Here is a 24,201-nt window from a genome sequence, read left to right as displayed (position 1 = left end):
CTTAATCTCACTGGAGTAAATCACAAAATAAAGAAAACTAATTAATGAAAACTAACCAAATCCTAAAACACCCACAATAACCACCTTTGTATTTTATTGCTATTATAGCTTTTTTTTTAAAGAAATCAAATAGGTTTTATGATGGTGCAGAAAGAGAATAGTTTGATAAAGAGGAGTCAAAGTCTGTCTCCACCATTTCCTAGATGAGCTATTTAATACAAGTTGTTTCTCTTCTCTGATTGTCAATTTTCTAAACTTAAAATGTGCACAAGTAAATCTATTTTTGAGATAATTATTAAGATTAAATGAGAAAACATATGGACATGTATAGCTGAAATTTGTTACACACTCCTAAGTGATTTGTTTTCGTAACTCTTTCTGCCCATTCCCCTCCCTCCTCAGACACTCCATAAATCTTGACAACTAAGAGTAGACATTCAAGCAGGATGATAAATATGTAAATAGCTTCCCACTTAGTATAGTATACTATGAGAATGCAGCTCTGTGAACTTTGGGATCAATTATCCTGGGACTTTTCCTATCATTTACTATTTATACTACATATTGTGGAATTTTTTTTTTTTTTTTTTTACATTTTTTGTTTTTTTAACTAGGAAGTTAAAGGTCTATTTCCATATTGTGGAATCTTAATTACATATTGTATTCATTTTAGATGGTTTGGTAAATTGGTTTCTTCTTCCCCGCTGGATTTTAGTTTTTGAATATAGGGACCTAGTAGCCTATTCTTGGAGAGACTCTACAGAGTCTTGGTTCACAGTAGTTTATAAGGTAGGCATTTAAAAATCACTCCAGTTAATTGACTAAAATTGACAGAAGAATTCTATTCAAACAAAAGGCTATTGTATTCCACTTGGCAAATGAGGTCCACACCATTACAATGAGTTACCCTGAGATTCAACAGAGTTATTGAAGTGATAATGGAAACTAATTAATTAATGGAAACTAATTAATTCTCCAAAAATACCTGGAAAATGTTACTTCTGAGTGGAAAAAAAAGTAAATATAAGTAACTTGACTACAAATGTCTGATTAAGTGCTATCAATGCTACAGTTAAAGATAGAATATGCTCTGTGGAATTCCAGTTCTTACTCTAACTATAATTTATATCTCATCAAGAGATTTTCAAAGCCCCAACTGAACAGGATTGATTCTCATTTCAAATAAGAGAGTGAGGAAAAGTTTCTGTAAATGTTATATAATATGCCATACCATTAAATATTGTGAATTAATCCTACAAAACATGAAAGTTTCACTGCAAAATTTAGCTTGTCTAAGCTCCATTATAGTACATATGCAAACCTTAAGGGCACCTGAGGAATAATTTATACTACTCACATTAAAATGATTTTCTGCCTCAGCACTTTTCCAGTAATTATTTCAAAATTAACTTGACATTTGCTCAAGAAATTTTAAGCCACCAAAGACCAGGGTAAATGGCATACTCTCTGCAGTATGTTCCATTTAAGGAAAAAACAATTTTATTATCTCCTAACATTGCTGATATGCTTTATCTGCATCTCTTTTTGCTTTTAGTTTTGTTTCATTCCCATATTTTAGCTCCCCCTTTTTGCAAGAAGATTGTCAATGATATTATCATTGTCTGATCAACTTTGTATCCATCATAGCAATTAGCACAGTAATTTGAGAATACATATACACACACACACACAAACAAAGCCATACACGTTTATGGAAAACTATTAGCACCTTTGTGCTAATTGTGTAAATCAGTGATTTACACAATTGCATGCTGAGCACCTAATAATTGATAAGCACTGTCCTAGTTGCTACAGATATAGCATAGATAATACTGATTAAATTCCTGTCTCAAAGAACTTATTATTATTATTATTTTTTGTATTTTACTGGGTAGATGATATTATTTGAAACAGACAAGAATTTAGCAATAAGAAAATAAAATAATGTTATTATTTTATTAATAACATTAATAGAGTTATTAATAAACTCTATAAGAAGAATAAAAGAAGATGCCATGTCAAAGAATGACTTGTGTTGGGGTAGGGTATACTTTACACAGGGTGTTTAAGGAAGATCTCTTAGAAGTGATGGCAAAAACTGTTAAAGTCTATTAGTGCTAATGGTCATAAGAGAAATTTACTGGCTTAAATATGAACATTTTAAAATTAAATGTACACATAGTGAAAATGAAATTATTACCACAGAATTAGTTAACAATGGCCAGTCTTCTGATATAGTTAATAGATCAGAAGAGGACTTAATAAAATCTAGTCAAAATGTTATGCTTTCTCTTTCATTTGTGACTTTGTATTCCAGATATTAGTTTCATTACCAATTAAAGTCAGTGAATATGGTGTAATTAAAACATAACATTTTGTTAAAAGCTGTGCTCCCTTTTTAGGTACTGTAGTGACATGTTACTCTTTCTGAAATTTTATCTTCCTTACTATAACAGTAACACAAAACTGAATAACAAAGGAAACATTTATGTTAATGTTTTAGAGTCAAAGACATTGAATAATTGTTACCAAATATATGGAAGACATCACACTTCACCTTTTCTATGTGGATTAATTTCACATGCATTTCACAAATGGATTAATACTACCCCTGGATTACTAAAACAGCTATTGTTGAAAAAAAAAAATCAAGGGAACTGATCCCAAACTCTTCTGGAAAAACAGCAAAATGGCAACAGTGGGGTAAAATTAACACACTTTCACAACATGAAACTGACTTAAATATGCTAAACGGTCTGTGGTTAGTCATAATTTAATTAAAGCATAATTTCAAAGATTTCCAAATATAAAGTAGGAAAAAAATCACTATAATTAACACAGACTTCTTTATAGAGTTTGCATAAATAACACAATATCTTCCTACAGACTCAATTGAAGATTTTGGCATTAATATCTCATTCCAAAGCAATCACTGAAAGACATTAAAGGATAAATAGACAATTTCTTACTGACAGTATGCTTAATTAAGGGGCTTATTTATTTGAAAGAATCAACCCTCTCTCAGTTACACTAATCCTAAAGTTCTTGGCTCTGTGAGAAGGCAAACTTCAATGTTGCCCTCTCACCACTGCCCAACAAAGATGGATTAAACTATTCTAGGCTGTTCCTTTGTATTTCTTTACTTACTATGAAAAAATATAGTCATGTTAGACAAAATTTGGGGCTGTGAAAAGATGAGGATTGAAGAAAAAAAATCTTTAAAAATAGAAAATGACAAGGAAAAGTGATTATCATTATCTCTAGAAAAATATTTGAATGTAAATTAAAACCTAAAACAATATGGTTTCTGAAGGCAATTATAACATTTAAAAATTCACGTTATTAACTTGGACACTTGAATGTAAGTCTGCAGATTAAAGGAGTATAAAAGAAATTTTTGTAAAGATGGACATTTACCAATGATCTAATTGAAATGTGCTTGGATTTATTTAATAATACCTATCATGAAATTTGATAGAAATAACTAAAGGAGAGAATAGGGATGAAGAATACTATGTCACTGATTCAACAACTCTCTAGAAGGAAGAATTTAACAGACTATAACTTATAAACCTCTGGCCTGTAATTATAGCCTGAAAATGAACATGATTAGAGAATTCTAAAAAAACACGAAATCTGTCCATCTCGGTGAGGCCTAACTGTCACAGAAACAACTTCCAGGTGACTTAGCACCTTCATTAATATAGCAAATTTGAAAAATCTGCATGTCAATTGAGTATATCAAATAATATTCCAGGAAGCATGGAAATACCACAAGAGAGGAACTAAGTAAGTAACCAATGATAAAAATGTAACTTAGACAAATATAAACAACATATGGAACCAGAAGAAACACAGGTGATCAAAACTGAAACAACCAAACTCCACGATGTCAGCTGTTTCAGGCTTTGGATGCTTTTGTTTATAGGATGGTACAATTTGGCAAGTATATTGCTTCATAAATCCTGACAAATTCATAAAGTCAACTTGTAAGTGGTAAAAGTGATAGAAATGGAAAAAGTCAACTACATATCTCTATCTTCTATCATGATGAAATTTCAATAATGTGCCTAATTTCTTTAATCAGTCAGTGTTTCAATAGGAATACCATATTTAATATTTTAGTAAATATAATAAATAAATGCACATAATTATAAGAAGACTACACAACATTAATATTATTTAAGAATGGTAAAATAAAGTATATGGTTGACTTGAAAAAGTTAGTATGTCTGTATATTTGTGTTTTGACTAGAAACACTAGCAAGGTATTGTTTTTTATGGTAATATTATACGGAAATATTTTTGCTTTTTAAAAGTTTTAGGTCTGCAGATTAACTCATCTGATGAAAATGTACAATGCTAACACATTTAGAATTTATTGTTTTATGGGAAACAATGTACCTAAAATAGGAAACCATTTATCTCATAAAAATATCCTCCAGGAAAGGCTTTTAGATAAAGTGATTTTTACTGCAATATGAAACCAGCCACACAGTCCTACAATATTTTACTCCATCTCAGAAACATTAAGAGATTACCTTAAAATTTTTGGCAGTAAACTTTATAGAATACAAATATAATAATTCTATTTTATAAAGAAGAAATGGATTTTAAAATGAGCAATATAAGTGACACAGAAAGGTATCATAAATTTTACTAATATGATGAGAGTCTAAGAGTTCAAGTTTGTAAATATTCGTTTGAATCATAAGACTATTTAAAAATACAAGTTTGCTTACTAATTCCCCAGACACAAATGACAATAAAAACTGAAAATAATTCCATCTTCAAACAATTCCAATTAGCCAATTTAAAAAAAATGCTATTATAATTTAATTTTGAAAAGAACATTTAAAGATGGGATACTGCCCCCTTGCATTGTTGGTGGGAGGAGAAATTTCTGTTTAATTGCTTAGAAATATGCAGCAAAATATATAATGGTTATATCCTTTGCCCCAGTAGTCCTTCTACTAGGATTTACCCTATGGAAACAATCTCGTCTGTATAGAGAGTACATGTAAAAGGATTTTCTAGGGAACTTACCTGTATCTCCCTATTTACAAAATAGGGTAGAACATGTATTTATCAATAGGGCTCTGTTTTTGAGATATAGAATATAATATTATAGAACCATTAAAGTTATGTATGCCAATTCTTTTTTTACATAGAATGAGGCCCATGACATATCATTGAACAAAAGGTAGTTTACATAGCAACATATGAAGTAAGATTTCATTATATAAAATTTTATATATCAATATACATGTACATGCATACAAATATTCATATATATAACTAAATGTTTGGAAGGATGTTAACAAGGAGTCATGAACTTGGGTTGAATTTGTAAAACGTAGTGGTTGAGAGTCATAATTCTGAAACCAGTGTACCTAAGTTCAAATTCCAACCTCATTATTTACAAAGTGTGTGATCAAAGGCAAGTTATTTAACTTCCTGAAGCTGTCATTTTCTTAACTGTGTATGGGAATAATAATACCTACCTACGTCATAATATAAAATTTTAGCCAAGTTTCTGGTACATAGTAAGAACTAAGCACATATTAGCTGTTATAATATGTTTATATTTTATAGTATTATTTTCATAACAATGAACATGTATTATTTGTATATAATGTCTTTAAAATTTTTTTACTTGAATACAAGTTTAATGAAAAGTTACCAATTAATCTCATATTGAACCCTCTAGAATTTCTACTAATCTATTTTTTAAATTATCCTTTTGACTAGTGCTAGTATATTAGAACTGGTGTTCATCTCTAAGATGGCTCTATTCTCAAAGTTGTGCAAGTCCTTAGGAGCTTAAGAAAAGTCCTAGGTTAAAAAGGACTATGGCATTAATCATGACACAGCATGTCAATTAATATGATCTAATACATTTTTTATCTATTTAATTTAACACAGTTTTCCTGGTGGCCAAAGAGAAATGAAACTAATCACAATAAGTTGTATAAGTGTCTAGAAATAGAAGAATCAAGTCTTCCCACTGACCAAGTTAAACCACCCCAGGCCAAATATGAACCTTTTTTTGTGGCATTCTGGAAAAGAATATCTCAATGCACAAAGCAATTCCTATGGTAGAGATTTCAGTCATTGTAGCAAGCTGTTGGGTAATTAAAAAACAATAACAAAACATTAGCAGAACCACAAACCATGGAGCACACCTCAAATTGCATACTCTGCCCTTGGGTAGCATTGGTCTTATTGGAATCTTATGCTAGCATATTACTTTCTGGAGAAACCTAACCTAGCCCAACTTCTTACTGAATGAGGATTAAAGAAAAATGCAAAGAGAAGGTGATGAGAAATACTAATCTTAAATTGTGATCCCTCTATGACTTTGAAAAAAAACATTAATAAACCTCTGGAACCCAGCTTAGTTTTTCAGCACCACATGAATCATGTATGATGCTTCTTTGGAGACCCACAGAGCTCACGCTTAGCCATGAATGGCAGGAAATTTAACGAGCCACCAGCTTTCAAAATAAAGTGACACGACAAAGTGCAACCTATTCCTTATAAGTGATTATATCATCTGTTATGTTATTAAGAGAAAATAGTTAGAACATGGCAGTTAGTTGTCCCTCCTGCTCTTACCATTTACTCCTTCAACTATGTCAACAAAAGCACCAGTCTTTGTTACTCAAATACAGACAAGTATAGTAGGCAAGAGGCAACTTTCATTCTCAACTTGGATGCCCACAGGTGATCTCATGTATACAAAATGATCTCATGTACCCAATTTATTCACTGAAAATGCTATAAAGTCTGTCTTGCATTATTATTTGTTGACTGGGTGCCAGGCACCGTCCTAGAAGTTTCATATACTTTATTTTCAAAAATCTGTAGTAGATATTATTTTCCTTTGATAGTTGAAAAAACTGAGGCTTAGAGAGATTAATTAAGTTGGACTAAATGGCAACTGGTTAATAATAATGCTGAGGAAAGAGGTAATGAGTCTAAAACTCTAAATGGATCTAAGCCTCTGTATGTGAACACATACAGAGTGTGTTAGAATGTTGAGTGCTGTCATTGCTTCTGTTTATTATCTAGATATGCTAACATGGCTTGTTTTTCCCTCATATCTCCCTTCTGTAGCAGTGAATGATTTAAAAGCATTGCTGGCAGCATTTCACCTTTAAAATACTAACCAAAAAAGACCATAGCAATCACGCAATCCTTCCCTTGGGAATTTTGAAATTAGCTATAACATCCAAACTACTTCAACTGGGTCATATTTACAACTGAATCATTTTTTTGTCTCCTTGAATGATAAGAAAACCATTCTTTCCCTAAAATGAAGATGTAAATCATGCTGTCATTCTAAGACATCAGAGATGTAAGCCATACAAACAAATCAAAGATATATCTATCTAACAAACATTTGGCATTGATTTCAGATCTGAATCAAGATGCTTTCTCTTCAAATTTTTAAACTAAAAAGTGTTTTTGGATTCCTGGGGCCAGAACTGACCAAAAGTAAAGTTGCCCTTCTTTTGAAAGCATTTAGACACTTATAAGTGTGTGAATACATGCTCCATTGCCTAATGTCATGGTAAGCTGCTAAGTGCTTCTTGTTTATCTCTTCTCAAGAGAAAGGAAATCTAAAATGCTAAAGAAATGATTGACAACCCAGTCTAATGCTAATCCAAAGCCACTTGCAACTGTCAAGGTGCTTATACAGAAACAATTTCTACCAGCTTTAAAACTGACATGGGTACTCATTTTGGTTCAATGTTCATTGGACATAAATGAAAAGGCTTTTACCTCGTGCAACATGTAAAGTATTTCTGCCCACAGACAGAGTACATAACACTCCCTAGCCAAAGGTGGATCTAGATTTTGTGGGGCCTGAAGCTTATACAATTTTGAGGTCCCTCTTTAAGAAAAATAATTAAAAATTACAAGTTCAAAATTAGGCACTGGGTTTTGGAAGGGCCCTGAGTTTATGGGTTTATTAGCTTCATGGAAAATTGGCTTCTGTCTTCAAAGAATATTCTCATTGTTTCTTCTTGCATTCACTGATGAAAAACGTGTACCTGATTTGTTTGCAAAAAGCCCATTACAATTATTTTACGGGAGAATTACAATGAATCTAAGTAAACTGATTTAAGCCAATCAAAAGGATAATTTACATATTATTCAGAGTTTAGTAATAGCAATCTACTTTTAGTGATTAAATTCAAAATGTATTAATTCTCATTTGTTCCATACTCAGCATTCTAAAATACCCATTAATAATTCAGAGCAATATACATAAGTTTACAATGTAGTTAAGGATGTATTTGTATTTGCTGGATGGATTAAAAAAACTAAAAAGATAGCTCAGGCTCCATTTACTAGTTTTTGCAGTTGTTTATTAATCTGGATGCAAAACAGGTGAAGAGATATACGATTGACTCATTTTAATCAAGCTATTAGGGCTCTTTCTAAATAATATGAGGCTAAAGTAGAATCCCTGAATGTCTCTTAGAGATTCTAGGATAATCAGAATTCTGTGAATTAGGGAAATTAGACAATTATCTACATTGTTAAGGCTTTAAGAATAGTACTTTCATCTAACGATTCTCAAATCAGGCAAAGGTGTTTTTAGGACTGTATTACAAAATCATTTCCTTGGTTTTCCCACTGTGCTTTGTGCATGTGGACACAGTTGAGTTTAGAGTCTCATTCCACTCAGTCCTAAAGAGGAAGACTTTCATTGAAAGAGAAGAGGAGAAGCAGCATGGTACAATGGGAAAAACACCGGGATAGGTGTTAGAAAGATTACTATCTAGTCCAGTGGTTCTTGAGCTATAATGTATATCAGAATCACTGGGAGGGCTTGTTAAGATACAGATTGCTGGGCTTGATTTCAGAGTTTCAGTAGGTCTTTGAGCAGGCTCCAAGAATGTGCAGTTCTAATGTATTCCTAGGAGATACAGATGCTGCAGAAATCCCACTTTGAGAACAGAACCATTGAACCAGTCTATTTTGTGGCTCTGTTTTCTCATCTGTAAATGGGGATGTTGACCTGGTTTGCTCTCTAAAGTATCCTTCAGCATTAAACAATTCATAATTCCCTGACACTAACACTGCCTACACTCAGACCCAGGAGTGCCATTCTTTTGGGTTGTACTAAATTTCTCCAGTGTGCTCTGTAAAATATGAAAAGCCACTTAGTCTTAAACTATGATTTCCTTTTGCTACTGTGCAAGAATGATCCTTAAAGCACTCTAATTTTTTTTTATTGATTGAAAGACTCAATATAAATGCAAAATATCACATGGCACAGTGTATGGTTGACATAATGATTTCTGACAGATAGCTCAGATTTTCAGATAGGAAGGATTGTCAGCAAAGATTAAAAAATGTGTTTTACTCAGAAAATTACAAAAGCAAAAATGGAACCATCCACAAAGCAAATTGATTTTTGAAAAAAATTTTGATTTTGTGTGTTCAAATGTGACAACCACAAATTACTCTATGCTGTTCTTTTCTCTAGAAAACAAATAATGCCAAACTTTGGCATCCACTTCCTGCCCACTCTCTCTTTCTTTTTCTCTCTCAATTTCCTTTTTTCTTTCTCCACCCTCACAATATTTATTATGCTTTTCTGTAAGGAGATATGAAGTTTTATGCCTTACTAGTCTCAGGACTTGCAGTGTATACCAAACTGATTTGCACATTTCTGAAAGGTGAAAGCTCTGCAATAACATATATATCATACATCACCGATTAGATAAAGTACCAGTGAAAATTCAAAATGTGCTCAACGGAAAATAAGAAATTCTTCCCCATTATAAATTATAATCTTTATCTCAACCATACTTGCTCATAAAAAGCATTTTATATTCCCCAAGTAGGTGTAAAACATAAATTTCTCATGTCAGTATGTTCATGCCTTTTTGATATTTTCTTATTTTGAGCTAGAGCTCCAGATATCTACCTGTCTATACCCAAGACCTCATGAAAATCTCCTGTGTTTCTTAAAGTGGACTGTTCCATATGAAATATCATCCCTCTCTCCCAGGCTCATTTTTTTTGATAAAACATCAATAACACTTTGTGTTTACATAACACCTGGCAATTCCCACGCCACCTACACCAGTGGAACATCATTAGATCCTCAAAACATACCCAATGAGATAGTCAGGACAAGTATTATTTCTATTTTATTGATGGGAAAATATAATATTAACATAATTTAGAGATTAACTATAGGATTCATCTACTGATTCAGTCTCTTTTTCAATAAACTATTTTCTAAAAATGAGAATAAGAATGATGATTTTGATAATAATTATATTAATAGCAGCTAATATTGATTGAGGATTGTTACATGGCAGACACATAAACTCTAATCCTCACAATACTCCTAATTATTTAAGTGACTATTATCTCCATTGTACATGTGAGCGAGTCATATGCAGAGAATCTAAATATAATAACTTGCTTAAGCATAAATAGTATTAATAATAAATGGTAGAGACAGATTCAAACTCTGGCAATCTCACCTCAGAACTTGTGCTAAGAAAAAATTAGTGGCATAATGTAAATTACACATATTATATCACAAGCATAAGCATAGGAATAACATTTATTGGGTGTCAGGCAGCGGGGAGGGGGGAGGAAGGGATGGGTATATACAAACACAATGAGTAAGATGTGCAATGTTGGGGAAATGGACATGCTTGAAGCTCTGATTTGAGGGGGGAGGGGGCACGGGCAATGTACGTAACCTTAACACTTGTACCCCCATGATACGCTAAAAAAAAAAAAAAAAAAAAAAAAAGATCCATGAACTCTGAAAAAAAATATATATATACATGCAGTTCTGTAAAACTTCCAGATCCAGGCTTTGGTGAGTTCAAGTTCCATGATGAATTGACCCAACTTTAAAACTATATAGGTGCTATAGAATAACTAGTATAAATGATAATACAGTTTGATTTTAAAAATAAGCAATCTCATTTCTTTCATCTGGCTTCATTTTGACATCCTACACATTAATTTTGAAGGATGTGCAAATCACAGTCTATTTTCAGGGTACTTAGATATCTTTTTTTTCAAAGTCTTCTAAAATAGGGACTTAGGAGAAAATCAACAGGTCACAGTAAAATGGTTTAAATATGTAATTTGCACCAGCAACAAGAAAACGCACACACATATCTATACAGTTGACTCTTGAACATGTTTAAACTGCACAAATCCATTGATTTGTGGATTTTCTTCTGGTTCTGTCACTCTGGAGACAGCAAGAACAAACACTCCTCTTCCTCTCCCTGAGTCACTCAATGTGAAGATGGTGAGAACAAAGACCTTTATGAGGAACCACTTCCACTTGATCATAAACATATTTTCCCTTCCTTATTATTTCCTTAATAACATTTTCTTTTCTCTAACTTATTTTATTATAAGAATATGGCATATAATGCATATACTGTGTACAATATGTGTTAATAAACTATTATTATTGGTAACATTTTCAATCAAGAGCAGGCTATTAGTAGTTAAGTTTTGGGGGAGTCAAAAGTTATACATGCATTTTTGACTGTGCTAGAGGTTGACTTCCCTTATCCCCATGTTATTCAAGGGTCAACTGTATGTGTTACCCACACAAACCATTATATCCTCTGTATACCATGCTTGTTTATATCATATATATCCTAGTTTGGGTCTTTGTATCAAGATTAGAATCTTAGCTATAACATCATATCATCAGATTCAAATTAATCTATTCAAGGAAATATCAAAATGCTCTGGAAAAATGAAAGCTTCAGATGAGCAGCTGCCAGTTAAAGGAGTTGTAGTAGAAATATGCCACACTAGCTAGTAGTACCAGCCTACTATATGCTAGGCAGAGCTGTCAGAATTTATAGGCATTATGTTATTTAATACAACAGCCTCATCAGGGAGGCACACTTACTTTTGAAAAAAAAAATTAATAGCTAAAGAAACGAATGCAGGGAAATTAAGTGATGTGCTCAACATCATACTACTGTAGTTTTGGTTGTTTTCTGAAGCCCAAACTGCTTTGGTATGACACCTGGCTCCTTCATTTACTACCATGGTGACTCTGCCAAATTTTTACCACAACTTTCCTAATGTGAGTTTTCTTCTCTGTAAATAATAGTACTTGCTTCATGCATTATAATTTAGATGAAATAAGATGGAGGATATAAAGCACTCATCACAGTGCCTAGTACACAGAAAGTATTTTACGAAGGGTAGATGATATTACTACAACTATGAATACTACAATTTTATAGTTCACAATTTAGCTTGGCATAGAAGACAGATCACTGTACTGTCATTCAGGCATTTAATGAAGACAAATACTCCAAAGTTGATCATCCTTTCCCCTGTGTTTTGGTTTCTTAGGAAGCTAAGACAAAGTATATCAAACACATCAATTTATAAGAAACCATCCTAGACACACATGTTTTCTTAATTTTCCCAGGTAAAACACAATTTCATTTTGGCTTTCATCTCCTACTGTCTTCCAGTATTTGCTAACAGCAAGTGGTTGTATACTCCCAGGATTTGGTTTACTCCTGACTAAAATATGTATGTGTTTGGACAAGAAGAAGAAATCAAAACTCTTTTGAGTATACAGGGGAATTAGGTACAGGGGAAGTAATATTAGTATGTAGTAACTAGTTTTTGAATTATACTACTTTATATCCTTGAATGTCTTATCTACACCCAAAAGAGTCTAATCTGGTTAGCCCACACCTGGTATCATCATGTCTCATCCTTGCAGCCACCACTACTTACTACAACAATGTCTATTGGTACCATGTCCACTTCCAAACTACCCCTCTTCATTACATTGTGACCAATGGTCTCCTAATTATAAGGCATACTAGCATCTTGCAATCTTCATTTTTTTTGTGGTGTATGAAGTGTAAGATGTAAAGTTAAGGTGTAATGATGCTGTAAGAATTCTTATACTATTATGGGAGTTGGTTCATTTTGTTGTTTTATATGGGGTGAAGGGACACTAAAAAGCATTTGATGTTTGAAGTTAGCCTTTCAAATTCAATACTTGCTAAAAGTCATTTGAATATAAAGATTCTCTATTTTCTAACAGAAAAGTCAACAACTGGGCACATTAAGTTTACAGTTGAAAAATATGAGGAAATAAATTATTTCTATCGTGCTGTATATGTAAGCAATTGTTGCTTAGAAGAGACAGTGAGTTCATGGCATCCTGGTCAATCAAATTAAAGAATATATTTCTTGCACTATGCACACATTTGGATGTCAAATTAAAGAATGTATTTCTTGCACTGTGCAAACATTTGGATCATAAAAAGCTGCAAACAAAATAACATGTCATCTTCTTCCAAGAATTAGGATAACACCCTGATTACCCACAAGAGGGTGAAGAATATTCAACAATGGGATGGAATGAAAATACCTAAGTCCGCTTTCCAAACCTAGTGTTTTTTTCTTGAGAAGACAAAACATGACTCAGCTTCCCATTTAAATTGCACAGTCTCTCTCCAGATTAGCGGCTGTTGCATTTGCTCATGGAGAGGAAAGAAGATTCTCTGACAATAATGCTGCCAAGAAGCTGAAAGGGAAGAATATAGCCTAGAAAATCTTTCTCCATCAAACTTGAGGGTCCAATATTCACCAGTCCTGGAAAAGCTTCAAATGAAGTGCTTTAAGACACCAGTGTGGTTTTAAAAAACTAATCAGTTAATTGCATTTTGCACCATGTCTGGCTGGATCTGGTAATATAAAACTCTTAGTTCCTGCTTTAGGAGGATGTACCTTGCCAAGTAAAATCTCACTGGGTAATGTGGTCTCCCATAAATGCTCTGATGTACAAAATCTAACCTGACAATGTAAGTGCTGCCTGGAAATCAGCCCTTGCTTACTCAGAAAAGTGTCTAGGAAGGCAGATGGGCTTGGAAAAGGAGAAGTCCCAGGGACCTGCACTCAGCAGCCTGATACAGTGATCCCCGGAGGCTTTCCTTTGCTTTTGGTGCTGCAGATGTGAGCAAGGAAAAGTGTCTCCTCTCTCCCACTCCAACCATCAGCCTACTAAATGTCTTCATACATAAAGTGAGTAGGGAGGCACATATATATTTAAAAAATGAGCAGAATGGCAAATTTTAGTGCAAACAGAGAAAAATTTAAAAATTGAGTTGGGTTGAATCTGTTTTACAAAACTCTTTCTTCAAGTTGCCTATAGTATTTTCTATTTTTTTCCATGTTCACTGAGATTTAACTGACAAAAATTGTATATATTTAAGATGTACAACTTGAGGTTCTGATACATGTACACATTGTGAAATAATCACAGTTAAGCTACTTAATGTATCCATCATCTCCCCTAGTTACTATTTTATTTATTTATGTTATTTTGTGTGTGTATATGTTGAGAACATAACATCTACTTTTTATTTATTTATTTATTTGTCTTACCAATGCACTGTTCTTTCCCAAATTGAGATGAGAACTTATCAACTGAAGAACAATGAGTGACCACAGGACAATGCTTACTTCTTAATTCTGTACCTTTGTTTACAAAAATTATTCTTCTCTGAATGCCATCTCCTCTTACCTATCACTCTTTAAATCCTACTCATTTTTATGTTGTACACTAGAGGTATATACCATCAGATTTCACCCCTCAATGTGCCCCATCCAATTTGTCCTCCTTGCTATCCAGTCAAGCTTTTTCTTCCACAGAGCTTTTGATCTTTGTGCTTTCTCTGCCAGGAACATTTTTTCACCCACAGCTAGCACTTTTGTGTTTTTTTGAGACAGAGTCTTTACTGAGTAGCTGGGACTACAGGCATGTGCCACCATGCCCGGCTAATTTTTTTTATATATTTTTAGTTGCCAGATAATTTCTTTTTATTATTAGTAGAGATGGGGTCTTGCTCTTGCTCAGGCTGGTCTCGAACTCCTGAGCTCAAACAATCCTCCCGCCTCGGCCTCCCAAAGTGCTAGGATAACTGGCATGAGCCACCGCACCTAGACCACAGCTAGCTCTTTATAATTTAGTTCTCTGTGTGAATGACAACTTGTAGAGATTCCTGCAATATCTTACCTGTACACCCTAATCCCGTTACACTATAGTCACTAAGACAAATTATTTGCAAAAATCTAAACTCACTGTGTATATCATCGACTAGAATGCATGGTTCCATTACATCAAGGGATTTTGTGAATTTTGCCCATGGCTTCATTCTTAATAACCAGAGCAGTATCTGGATAACATATAAGCACTCAAAATGTTTGCTCAATGAATCCATGCCTGAGCAAATAAAAAGAGGAAGGAACTGCTTGGTCTAGTGTTAAGGGTATCTTTGCCACTGGCAGGCACATTTAACTCGTGGCTTTACACGTCTGTGCAATTCCTAACACCTGCACAATGAGAAACTGGACCAGTTGGTCTCTACATCCTGTTCTATCTTTGACATACCATGAGTCCAATGCCAAATCTCATTCTTGGAGGGAGAAATTTCTAGGAATTGCTAGTCTGCCATAATCTTTCCCTCCTTGGAACTTAAAAATTATAGTTTCTGTATTTGGCACGTAAGTTTTATTTCTGTCATGATGATGATGCCAATCATTACACTATTTTACTCTTGATCTCTCTTATTTATAGGTCTTATCTTCCCAAGGCCATCTCTTGGGAAGAAGTCTGCTATGTCTTTTCTCTTTTTAGATTTCCCCATTGCCAGACTTATAATAAATAAGTTCAGAATCTCATCTGAAAGAACACCAAGAACACTGCCAACCTCACTCAAGCTTCATCGTATTCTTGTCAGATAGATGATGCTATTATGCTCCAATTTCCCAAATCGCTTATTTACCAAAAGTTCAATTTCAGTATTCCAATCCACATATTCCAATGCTACAGTTTTTTCACCAAACAAAAGCAAATATCTTAACATTTATTTAACCAGAAGACCTGTGGGGTTTATTCCTTTCTAGTCTGAACAGTGGCTATTTCATAAGAATTTGCAGGGACAAGTGTTCTAATTTTCAAGGGTAATTTTAGAACCTGCTAGATAAAACGGCTACAATTAGTTTGCACATTAGATATACTCTAGTTCAAGTTCATATCCACTTTAATGCTTAACTGGCTGGCTAATTGCACTCATCTGAACCCAACAGGATAATTCACCTTCAGGCTTCTAAATCCAAGGCCAATCATGTAGCTCATGGGCATGAGTGGTATTTGGGCACTTTCAGCATTGCCTGCACCACTTAGTGTGTGCTTTATTTTTTTTTGTTTTGTTTTGTTTTATTCACAAAGAACACTGCCACTAGTCTCTTGCTGCTGCAATATGAGAAGCAGGAACCAGGGTCTGCTCTAAATCCATAACCTCCTCAGAAAGGCAGTGGGTCTCTGCTCTCCAGAAGCTCCCTCGGCAGTGTGAGAATAGCTGAAGACAAAGACCTAATTCAAACTGCAGCACAAGCAATAAGAGAAAGACCTTTGGAGAATGAATCCTTTAGAGTTTTAGATTCATAAGAAAAAAAAGATGCATCCCAACTTAAAAGAGCAGCATTAGATTATTATTTTAAAGAATTTGGTATTTATCTTATTCGTTTGGTGTTTCCATTATCAGTGATTATTTTACCAGGGAGTACTATTTACTTCCTGAGCTTTTATCAGCAAGCTGGTGATAGGACAAATGACCTTTTGTGTGAATGTTTTCAGGGATTTTTCTCTTTCTCTTCTGGATGAAACTATTCAACACAGCAAAAAATAAAGGAAGGAAAAGGATTTAGTGACTGCTTTTCTTCACAAAGCATGAAGAGAATTTAAAAAAGAAAAAAAAAAGAGTGCAATTTCACAACCAATTACACTGCTAGCAAAAGCAATTCACAACTAATTATGAGAGAAAGTCACAACCTTTTAAAGCATTAATATGAAGAGCAAATGAAAAAACTAAGGCTTGAAATGATATGAAATCCTACACATTAAGCATATTCTTTTCAGTATGTGAACAATATTTTAATATTCATGCCAAATTCACATATTTTACCTGTGAGTTAATAAAGGATAATATTAATATCATTGATTCCCATAATGTATGGGAAAATACTTTAAGTATCTAGAAACATGATATTATTGACTTAATCAAATATGTTCTGCACTCCTTCTTTGTGCAAAGTCATATGCCATGTCTAAAACTTACAAACATGTGCTGTTCTCAGGGCCTTTGCACGTGCTTACTCCTACCTGGATGCTCTTGTCCTCAGTATCTGCACGGCTCACTCCCTTGCCTGCTGGGAACCTTTGTTCAACTGTCCCTCTTCAGTGAAGCCTCCCTGATTTCATTAAAAACTGTAATTGTAACTACTGCTCCAAAGTTCTAGCCCCGTTTATTTATGTCTATAGTATTTACCACTATCACAGAATATAATCTCCTTATATATTTTATCTGTTGTCTAGCTTTTTACAAGTAGTTACATAAGCAAGACAAGGTTTTATGTCTTTTTTTTTTTTAATTACTGTATCCTTAGTATATAAAAAGATGCCTGGCACATAGGAGGTATGTAATATTTATTTTTTGATGCCCTAGGGGTACATGAGATTATGATTAAAGCAGAATATAATTAATAATAGTTTTTCCTAGGAAAAATAATGCCCTTGATTCTCTTAGGTGACCTTGATCAAAGAAAGTTTACTGATTGGTCTTAATTTACCCAGAAGCAACTACCTAAAGAGCAGGATTGCTGATTAATAGCAGTTAGTTCACTTCCATAACACTTGTCTCGTGTATCTTGGTCTTTATCAATAGGGGTATGTCCTAATGGAATGTCATGGAAGAAGCAAACTATAGATAGATACCAAGCTATTCACTGGGTGTCTCCCATTCATATTACTTTTGCAGAAGTCAACATAGTGGCTGAGATTAGTATTTATTTGGGTTCTTTTCAGAATCATTCACACTCTTCAAATATTATTTGGAAGAAAAAAAGATGTTTGTAAAATTATGTTTCTCTGTCACCAAAAAACATAAATTGCTACCATATATGAACTTTTACCAAATTTGGCAATGTAGTGAGAAATACCAGCAGACAAACTTTTTGTCACTGTTTTTGTTACAGCTATAGTATATCAAACCTTAACTTAATATTATTGTGCTTCTTTAGGCTGAAATATGAAATCTCAAGTTGTGTATCTGGTGATTAAGAAGAAAAAGATTCTGAATCCAAAAGCAATTAAACAACTGAGAAACTCTCATTTAGAGTTAATTCTAGTGTGTTATTTGGTATTGAAACTTACTTTTTACTTAATAAACGAGGCTGAAACAGAAACATTTTCTAAAGATTTTATCTAATGTATATTTACATTTAAAAATAACCTTGATAAACCTGGATTATTCTGCATACTTTCAAAATAGGCAAAAGCACCCTGTCAGAGCCTCAAAATTCAAGAGATTCCAGCAATGACAATCAGACACAGAAAATATAGTAATCAAAGAGAGGGAATATTTTTCAAGATGATAACCCAGAGATACTTATAACTCCCTAATCAAGAAAGGCATTCAGGGTCAGAAGTATAAGAAAAGAGCCTAAGTCTCTATGTTATACAACAAAGACACACACACACACACACACACACACACACACACTCTACTAAATCTAAAGGAAATTTTCCCATTATTCCTTACATAGAAATATTGGCTAATACAACCTCACAACTATGCTAAGGTAATAATATAAGTCATTTTAGATGCCTCATATGGACCATTTGGCTTTATAACAATTTTTGTCTTGCAGTATCTTTATACATAACCACCCCAAATATCTCCTTATAAAAGATGAAAGCTTGTAACATAAACTTCTTTAATATTTTTCATCCTTAATAGCAGCCTTTGGTATTAAACCAGGTCCATATCACTTCCCTGATAAACCTGCTGGTGATACGTTTTAAATAATAACCTAATCTACAAAAATGGCAATTTAGACCAATCACCCTTATTTACATAATGCAAAAATGACAAAACACTTCATTCTACTAATCATAATTAAGATTTAAATAATAAATCTCCTAACTGTTACAAACATGAGATGATTTTTTATGCTTTATACTTTAGGAAATTGTTTCCCCATAGACAGATTTCCTCTTCCTTTCCCTCATCTTCTTCCTCCCTTTCTCCCCTTTCTCTCCTTCCTCTTTCTCCTCTTCATACTCCTCTTTCCCTCCCCCCTCCTACTTCCTCCTTTAAAACTGTATCCATTATTTTCTGGCTGTATAACTCTAAGCTACCTGCTTTGCTAAGTTTTAATTTCTGCACCTATAATATAGGGATAAACTTTGCAGGGCTGTTAATAGAATCCAAAATAATGTGTGTCAACCACCTTGCAAAAAACTGACACACAGGAGGTCCTCCTAGATGGTTGTTACTACTGAGGTGATTGACCTTGCAAGACAATACTTAATTGTTTCAAGTCAAATGGGAAGACCATTTTCTCTTCAAAATTTCCTAAATTCACAATGTTTCTTATAGGATATATTTTAGATATGATACTTTAAAGTCTAAGTAAATATACTATAGAAATAAATTGCAATATAAGAGCCTAAAAAAAGTTGTTTATTTGTTATACATTACTATTTAGTCCCCTACATTGAACCACAGAATCATGAATTGATATGGAATCCTATTCTTGCTGTGTACATTTTCTTTCAAAACTAAAAAACAAACATTTAATTATATATAAATTATTTTCTTTTCAATTTAATGTATTTTTAAAATGTCAATAGTAGACATTAATTAATAATGAATCAATATTTGTTTATTAGTTGTGACAAATATACATATTAACATAAGATATTAACAATAAGGAAACTGGGCATGAGGCATAGAGAAAGTCTCTGTATTTTCTTTTTTTTTTAATTTTAGCGTATTATGGGGGTACAAGGGGGTAATTTCTTATGGGGGTGATTTCTTTATAACTTTTCTGTAAATCTAAAACTATTCTAAAATAAAAAGTTTATTTAAAAAAAAATACCAGAACTGTCTCTAATCTAATCTTATTAAGTTCCAAGAAGGAAAGTCTGTTAAAGTGTTAGAAAGAATAGACTCTTAAAAGAAGTAATATGGTCCTACCTATTATCAATTTTACATTTTCGTACATATTCTAGAAATTAACTTGGCTTTTATGCAGAGGCCATGGATTTCTAGGTCATAACTTTCCATTTATAAATCTCATACATCCCATCATCTTAACTGAAAACTTAATCAGTGCTTTGTGCTTTTGGACAGATGCCACTCAGGGGGAAGGGAAAGAATATAACCTACTCACCAAAAAGAGACTGAGTTTATTTTATTATTGAAAATGCTCACCGAAGCCAGCTATTGAACATAATTTAGGTAGCTGGGAGAGACAAAAAGTCCACAGAAATAGATGATATACAAACCAATGGTACTAAAATTAAATTAAAAAGTCCTCTGTTGTGACGAAGTCAAGGTATGTCCCTGTTAAAGATTCTATTGGAACAAGAAATGGTTCAATTAATATTTTGTAGATCACATACAAATATATGATCAAGGGGAAGATACTTTGGGCTATTTATCAACAATATGGAATTATAAGGAAGAATCATCCTGCCTACCGAACCATCTACCATCATTAAGCAATGAAAGATACAATAGTAGATTAAGATATATTATCCTTCCTGAGACAACACAAATTCTTAAGACAATCACGTAAGGCTTGTAACATCAGTTTGTTTACAATTATCTTGCCTGGGTTAAAAAAGAAATAGCCAGGCCAGATGCGGTGGCTCATACCTGTAATCCCAGCACTCTGAGAGGCCCAGGCGGATTGCTCAAGGTCAGGAGTTCAAAACCAGCCTGAGCAAGAGCGAGACCCCGTCTCTACTATAAAAAAATAGAAAGAAATTAATTGGCCAACTAAAATATATAAAAAAAATTAGCTGGGCATGGTGGCGCATGCCTGTAGTCCCAGCTACTGGGGAGGCTGAGGGAGCAGGATTGCTTGAGCCCAGGAGTTTGAGGTTGCTGTGAGCTAGGCTGACGCCATGGCACTCACTCTACCCTGGGCAACAAAGCGAGACTCTGTCTCGGAAAAAAAAAAAAAATAGCCAGTACATTTTAGAAGGATTACAAAGAACAATGTAATACTCTTCATAAAAACCTTTTATGTCTTTTCCTATTTAATAAAGATTTTATGCATTAAAAAAGCTTTTAGAATATTTGTCCCATAAACTCCCTTTTTAATGTTTATGATGCAAAGGAAGGCAATTCATGAGATAAGCTATGAAGATGGTCTTGTTTAGTCACTTAGCTCTTGAGTTTCCCATTTGTGACAGTCATTAGACAAAGAAACTATGCAATCTGGAACTGATCCTCAGTTGTTAATGCACTAATAGTGCTTTTTGACTTATGCATGCAGTAAGGAGACAATCACCTCTAAAGCAATCTGTTGTATGTATTATTTACATCCTCAAGTGCATTAGTAAGGAATTTGAGGAGCCAGGGAAAATCAATGGTGCCTATTTGCTTTTCTGTCCTGTTGGTATTGTTGCCGCATGTTATAGCATATATAAGGCCTTTTCCCTGATGAAGTAGTACATGCTGTGCTTTCAAATTCTCAATGTATATACAGAAGTCCCCTCTTTAACCATAGGGGATAATTTCCAATACCCCAGTGGATGCATGAAACCGCACATAGTACTGAACCCTATATGTGCTATATTTTTCCTATATATACATACTTATGGTAAGGTTTAATTTATAGATTAGGCACAATAAGAGATTAACAACGAATAATAATAAAAGAGAACAATTATAACAATGCAATGTAATAAAAGTTATATGAATGCACTCACTCTTGCGTTCTCTCTCAAAATATCTCATTGTACTGTTGATACAATACAAAATGATACATAATGACCCTGGGTAACTGAAACAATGGAAAAAGCAAAACCTCAGATAAGGGGGGACTACTCTATTAATTTTACGATCTTCACACCTTCTATTCATTGATCTGTCCAAAATGTGATGCTGAAGATAAAGATTCTCATCTACCTGCTTGTGCAGAAGTCAATTCAAGAAATCACTCTATTACTGTAACTTTCTTTACCTATTCTTTTTCATTTTACGTGATGTCTCTTCAAATAGCAACAAGTACTTGTTTTTCTTCAACCAAACACAACTTTATTATTAAACCATTTGTATTAAACATTGAGTATTTTTATAATGAATTAAAGTGAGCTCAGCATTTGCATTTATTCTACTGGGCAAGGAGCATTCTAGGACGACCCACTTCACCACTGATGTCATCCCATGCACATTCCCAGGAACAGAACGAGTAACTCAAGTCTGCCTGATGGGAAGACATCTATTGAGATCATCCTGGAAATAGTGTACATGCAATGCTAATTAGGGAAGTAAGAATAAGTAAATGAAATCAATTTTTCCCCTTTTTACTAAGTATGGTGTGCATATGATCACAAAACTTTGTTTTCTTTGAATAGAACATTTATGACTTTGTTTTTCTTGCATCTCAGTCAAGATTAGCTCCTTATTCCAATAACAAATTGGCTAGGGCATAGTATATTTTAGTAAAATATTCCTTTAAATATTTATATAATTCTGACATAAACTTTCTTACATTTTGTTTATTCTCTCAACTTGAAAACATCCTATACAACTGAAGGTGATTAAAGCAATGTTACATTTAAGTTTAATACTTGTAAGTAAACAGGCACTGTGAAAATGTAAATTCAAAGGTTTAGTTTCTTGGTATTTTTTTATTCCATGTTAGGGATTAAGAAATAACAGTTATTACAAATAGGCCAGCATCAAAATAAATTATTTTTAGTACACATGTATAGAAGATAAAGAAAGGATATTTTTGAAAGTACAAAATAGAAGTCTTGATAGGAAATTGAAAAATGCATATAAAATCCAATTTTTCTATTGATTTTTATTTTAAAATTGGAGATAAGACCCTGAGGTAGTGTTTCTGAAACACCCTGGTTTCTGAGTATTATCTAGGATTCTTGTTAAAATCCATCTTCTCAGCCTCACCCACAGAAGTTCTGATGCAGTAGTTGACAAAGGTGTATGTAGGTGAGGAACATAATTTGAGGCTTGTTCCTTAGGTGGTCATTTAGGTACAATCACAATACATTTTTCAGGTTTCTAGATGAAAAGTGAAATTTACTGTGCTAAGTGCTTTATGGTACATTATCTTATTTAATCTTCGCAAGGTGAGGAGTTACAGTACATTCGCCATTTTCTTTCTGCTAAGTGAGGGCTCAAATGTTCAAAAAATGTATGTAACTTGCCCAAGTTGCCATAGCTGGTTGAAGAGCAGAGCTGAAATTTTGGGAGAGATGAGAGAAAGGTCCATACTTTCAGACACTTCACAAGTATTTTTCTACTACTCTAGAATGAATAAGGGCTTCCAGCCTCTATTTTTCTACTATTCAACATTCATGGAGACAAGAGGCAGCAACAAACTAAAGGTAGTTCTATTATGAGTAGTGTGTGTGTGTGTGTGTGTGTGTGTGAGGGAGGGGGAGTGTTCTGGTGCCGGAACATTAATAAAGTCAGTGTCCATATTACATATTACTTTTTTTTTTTTTTTTTTTTTGAGACAGAGTCTCGCTTTGTTGCACAGGCTAGAGTGAGTGCCGTGGCGTCAGCCTAGCTCACAGCAACCTCAAACTCCTGGGCTCAAGCAATCCTTCTGCCTCAGCCTCCCGAGTAGCTGGGACTACAGGCATGCACCACCACGCCCGGCTAATTTTTTTTTTATATATATATATTAGTTGGCCAATTAATTTCTTTCTATTTATAGTAGAGACGGGGTCTCGCTCTTGCTCAGGCTGGTTTCGAACTCCTGACCTCGAGCAATCCGCCCGCCTCGGCCTCCCAGAGTGCTAGGACTACAGGCTTGAGCCACCGCGCCTGGCCTACTTTTTTTTTTTTTTTTTTTTTTTTTGAGACAGGGTCTCACTCTGTTGTCAGGGATACAGTGCAGTGGTGTCATCATAGCTCACTGAAACCTCAAACTCCAGGGCTCAAGTGATCCTCCTGCCTCAGCCTCCTGAGTAGTCGAGACTATAGGCATATGCTGCTGTGCCTGGTTACTTTTTATATTTTTTGTAGAGATGGGGTCTTGCTATGTCACTCAGGCTTCTCTTGAACTCCTGTCTTGAACTCAACTGATCCTAAC

At 33.9% G+C, this 24,201-nt stretch overlaps 1 protein-coding gene and 1 long non-coding RNA gene across 3 annotated transcripts in view; both read right to left on the bottom strand.

Moving 5' to 3' along the window:
• Positions 1-24,201, bottom strand: part of PRKG1 (protein kinase cGMP-dependent 1) — a 1,210,052-nt gene that overhangs the window by 671,473 nt on the left and 514,378 nt on the right. The gene's annotated exons all lie outside the window — the stretch shown is intronic.
• Positions 1-24,201, bottom strand: part of LOC142875540 (uncharacterized) — a 77,431-nt gene that overhangs the window by 52,353 nt on the left and 877 nt on the right. The window contains exon 2 of the long non-coding RNA XR_012922896.1: positions 1-24,201. This exon is cut by the window's left edge and continues 52,353 nt beyond it. This is a non-coding gene — a long non-coding RNA (uncharacterized LOC142875540).

Source organism: Microcebus murinus, chromosome 14 (genome assembly GCF_040939455.1).
Source record: "Microcebus murinus isolate Inina chromosome 14, M.murinus_Inina_mat1.0, whole genome shotgun sequence".
Classification (NCBI taxonomy): Eukaryota; Metazoa; Chordata; class Mammalia; order Primates; family Cheirogaleidae; genus Microcebus; species Microcebus murinus.
Note: the sequence above shows the minus strand (reverse complement) of the source record. Positions and strands in the feature narration are given on the sequence as shown.